General features: G+C 56.0%; 1 pseudogene; it reads right to left on the bottom strand.

Annotated features, from left to right (window-relative positions):
* Positions 1 to 3334: 3334 nt before the first annotated feature.
* Positions 3335 to 4957, bottom strand: part of LOC147728229 (28S ribosomal RNA) — a 2101-nt pseudogene continuing 478 nt past the window's right edge.

Genomic DNA, 4957 nt, shown 5'->3' with positions numbered 1-4957 from the left:
ACATTTGGACCGTAGATGGCAGCCAGCACAATAGGCCGCCCCTGCAAGGAGCCATGTAGTAAAACATATCTCCCCTCCACATCCTGCACGTGAGTGTGTTCCCGCCAATCCAGCCCTCTGCGTATGAGTATAGCCACACCTCTCGCATAGTTAGAATAAATGGCAGAGTATACATGCGCCCATCGGGAGTTCTTCAATCTGGGTGAGGGGGTCGTGTTAAGATGAGTTTCTTGCAAGAAGCAAATGTCTACATTATGCCTGGACAGTATACCATGCATCAGGCGGGCTTTCTTGTAATCACCAAGGCCTCTAATGTTCCAAGTCCATAGCTTAATCCCCCCCATCGAGTAGGTGGTGTAGAGTCAGATCCATCCCCAATTGTCCCCATCCCCCAGAGCCACAAGGTCGCCTACACATCGCGACCAGCAATCCAATGCGCAAACAGGTAGTCCGAGGTAAAAGTACATTGCACCATATTAGAACTAGAACTTGCAACTTTATAAACACCCCCCACCACCCTCTACCCTCAGCAACCCCCCAATCAGGTCGTGACATATCCCAAAAGCAGGCACGCAAGGCGTGCAAAAACCCCAACATCAGTAACAATGGGAAGCACCCCATGAGGCGTGGTGCGCCCAGCGTACACCCCCGTGTGGACGGGGTGGCTACATACAAATTGTAAATCTCCTGGGTCCTAACGGTGCCCCCACCCCAGGGTCTACAAAACCCATATGTAACCATAATCGCATAGAGAACATGGAGTCAGTAGCCTCAGCTTGGCACCCGTGGATGCACCAGTGTCTTACCCCCACTTACTCAGTTCAGATGCAACAGCCGTGAGCACAAGGAGTGCCCAGACGTCCATTTGAGGCACGAAGGGGGCGGAGGTGCAGTTACACAAATTCACAGCAGTAGCCCCTTCAGTCATTGTCACTAAGGTGTTCCGAAGCATCCTCCAGTCGTGGCGATTTTCTTCTGGCCCCAGCGCAGATATGTTTAGCGAACTTGAGCGCAGATTTAGCGTCAGTGAAGAAGTGTTGTCATGCTGAACCTTCAATTTCGCCGGGTATAGCAGAGAGTATGGCACACCAGCTTGCAGCAGCACCTTCTTCGCCGGCAGAAACTCCTTACGGGCCGCTTGTACCAGGGGGGTAAAGTCCGGGTAGAAGGAGATGTTATTCCCTTGATGCGTGATCTTACCCTTCTCTCTTGCCAATCGCAGGATGAGGTCCCTATCCTGGTAATTGATTAATTTAGCAAGGATGGGGCGAGGTGTGGCACCCGGCGGAGTTTTTTTTCCAAGCGACCTGTGCGCTCTCTCGACTGTGAAGACTGGGGACTAGAATAGTTCATGTAGGAGGTCTGTCACAAACGTCTCCATTTTGCCAATGTTTGTTGTCTCCGGAATACCCGTAATGCGGATATTGGACCTCCTGGAACGTGCTTCCAAATCATCAGACTTGGCGCGTAGGTTATCTATTTCCCACTCCAGGGATGTGATATGTTGCTTGGCTTGCTGCTGGAATTCGCAGCATTCAGTTTGCCTATTTTCTAGGCAGTCCAGTCTGGTTTCGTGGGTGTCCACTTTAGTTTTCACAGATTCTAGCTGCGAGGACATTGTATCAAGTTTAGCGTCGATACTCTTTAAGCTGGACCTCACCTCCATGATAAGCGCCCCAAAGTCTATGTCCGAAGGTGTTCCATGCGACGACGATTCGCCGCCATCCATCTCCGTCGCTTGGTTTTTCGGGGGTCTCTTGTTGTCAAAGCTGATTTTGGGCTGCCTGGCCTCGTTTTTCCCCATCTCTGAAGTCTGGAGTTTTCCGCTAGCGTCGCGAAGGAGCAGCGCCTCTGTGCGCCTCTCTGCAGGTCTGTCGTGCAATGGCCCGTGCGGTGACAAGGTAAGTTGGTCTTATCCGAGGGAGATCAATGTATCGGCCAAGTATTGAGTACTAATGGCGAAGCTGCCCAGTTTTACTGTTTAGGTGCAGCGCCCAAACCGGGGCAGCACCAAGTCACAAAATGGCGGACGCCGGAATCCCAGCAGCAAGACCTCGTGTTGTCCAATAAGTCACTAGTATCGGAGGCTTGATTGAGACCCCGGGGATCTAGTCAGCCAGGTACATGAATGTGCAAATGGCGCTCTGTACTCAGCCACGGACAGCAGCCGATGTGTCGCGGTATAAAGGCGCAGCGGGTAGATTTCCGATCGGTCCCCGCCTCGCCACAGCTCCGCTCTGCCCCGTTCCCAATCTGCGTGGTATTGGTACAATTGCAGACACCACCTCGCAGCCGAGCTCCGGGGGTCTCCTACAGCCCACCGCTGCTCCGGGTGTATGGCTGAGCTTTGTGCGGCGCCCCGGCTGGATTCTCAGCTAGGGTAGGAGCGTTGGCCTTCCTCCGTAATTCACAGTACCACAGCAGCCAGACCTCTTCTCAGGCACAGCCGGGACTCACCGGTATCAGATACGGCGGCAGCCCCTTTGCAGGCGATGTCCCACGTTGCAGTACGCCGGGTCCCCGGAGGCCCCCGAAGCCGCGGTCTGCGGTGCTCCGCAATGCCCAGAGTCCGGCACTTCCGGCGAGGAGCAGAGCGGGCGCGCAGGTCGGCAAAGGTCCGGATGGCCGCCGCTCCTCAGGATTGTCAGCTATGCGCCCCAAACTGAAGCCGAAGGAGCTCCTGGGTGTTCGACGTCGACCCTCGGGGTATCTGGGGTCCGCAGGCACCAGGAGCAGGATAAACACAGGATTAATTATCGTAGCCGGCGGAGCTCACTCACAGAGCGGCCATCTCGCTGCTCGGCTAGCCACGCCCCCCCCAAGCACTACAGAGGTAGTTACCGGCGGGACCACTGGGAGGTAAACGCCAATACAACTGAGAATAGGTTAAGAGAGTCATAGTTACTTCCGCCATTTACCTGCGCTTCATTGAAATTCTTCACTTTGACATTCAGAGAACTGGGCAGAAATCACACTGCGTCAACAGCCACCTGGGGCCTTCACAATGCTTTGTTTTAATTAAACAGTCAGCTTCCCCTGGTCCGCAGCAGTTCTAAGTCAGCTGCTAGACACCGGCCGAGGAAGAACGCTAACCCGGCACCTCCAGGGAGCGGGCACGGGGAGAGGCGAGCACCGCAGCTGGGGTGATCCACAGGATGGGCCCGGCTGGCATCCAGAGTTGCCGCCACCACAGAAGGAGGTGCCTCTCCAGCCTGCGGCGCAGACAAAGCCCCGCTTCATGCCCCAGTCCGATCGACCCAGCCCTTAGAGCCAATCCTTATCCCAAAGTTACAGACCTGACTTGCCGACTTCCCTTACCAACATTGTTCCAACATGCCAGAGGCTGTTCACCTTGGAGACCTGCTGCAGACATGGATAGATCCTGGAACGGGATTTACACCTTCTCCCCTGGATTTTCAAGGACCAGCGAGAGCTCACCGGACGCCCCGGAAACCGCAATGCTTTCCAAGGCTTGGGCTCCTCTCTCAGGGAGAACCCATTCCAGGGTGCCCTGCCCTTCACAAAGAGAAGAGAACTCTCCCGGGAGCTCCTGCCGGCTTCTCTGGGATTGTTTGCATTACCGCACTGGACGCAGCGAGGGCGCCTGTCTCTGCCGCTCCAGGGGTGGGGTATCTGAACACGACTCCCTTTTGATTGGCTGAGGGTAACAGAGGCAATCGCCTGTTCCTTCCGTACAGAGCTCGCCCATCTCTTAGGACCGACTGACCCATGTTCAGCTGCTGTTCACATGGAACCCTTCTCCACTTCGGCCTTCAAAGTTCTCGGTTGAATATTTGCTACTACCACCAAGATCTGCACCTGTGACGACTCCACCCGGGTCCTCACCCTAGGCTTCCAAACACACCGCAGCGGCCCTCCTACTCATCACAGCTTAGCCCCGGCAGCTCTCAGTGCCGGCCGGGTATGGGCCTGACACTACAGCGACATCCCTTTTCAGGGCTAGTTGATTCGGCTGGTGAGTTTTTACACACCCCTTAGCGGATTCCAACTTCCATGGCCACCGTCCTGCTGTTTATATCCACCAATACCTTTTCTGGGGTCTGATGAGCGTTGGCATCGGGCGCCTTAACCCGGCGATCGGTTCATCCCGCAGCACCAGTTCCGCTTACCAAATGTGGCCCACTAGGCACTTGCATTACATGCCCAACTCCACACCAATGAGCCGGGCTTCTTTCCCATTTAAAGTTTGGGAATAGGTTGAGATGGCTTTGGCCCCAAGACCTCTAATCATTCACTTAACCAGATAAAACTGGGGGCTCCGAGCACCAGCTATCTTGAGGGAAACTTTGGAGGGAACCAGCTACTAGACGGTTCGAGTAGTATTTCATCCCTATACCCAGGTTAGACGACCGATTTGCACGTCAGGACTGCTACAGACCTCCACCAGAGCTTCCTCTGGCTTCGCCCTGCTCAGGCATAGTTTACCATCTCTTGGGTCCTATCACGCTTGCACATGCTCCACCTCCGGAGCAGGCGAGACGGGCTGATGGTGCGCCCGCCGCTGGAAGCGCGGCGGGAACCCCTCTCAGCCGGCGCACGCTGGCCCTCACCTTCATTGCACCACAGGTTTTTGCTCGGCCCTCGGACTTGTGCACTTGTTAGACTCCTTGGTCTGTGTTTTAAGATAGGCCAGGTAGGATATCGCTGCAGACCCCTGGTGCACGGCATGGGCCTCCCCGCCTGGTGGCACATCACAGTCGGGGCGCACTGAGAACAGTCCGCCCCAGTTGACAGTCACACTGAGAGCAGGGGGCCCTGTCCCCCCTTCCCTACCCCGGCGCTCCCCGAGGGGCGGCCGGGAATGGGTGCCTGGGGGAGGGTGCAGAGGCGGTCAAATCCCACTCGCCCCCATAGGCACAGCAAAGCTGCAGCCAGGGGAACTGCCACCCGAAGCCTTCCCAGTCGACCCGGAAACCGGTTGCGGCGCAAAGAAAGG

This window comes from Lissotriton vulgaris, chromosome 3_1, assembly GCF_964263255.1.
Source record: "Lissotriton vulgaris chromosome 3_1, aLisVul1.2, whole genome shotgun sequence".
Lineage (NCBI taxonomy): Eukaryota > Metazoa > Chordata > Amphibia > Caudata > Salamandridae > Lissotriton > Lissotriton vulgaris.
Note: the sequence above shows the minus strand (reverse complement) of the source record. Positions and strands in the feature narration are given on the sequence as shown.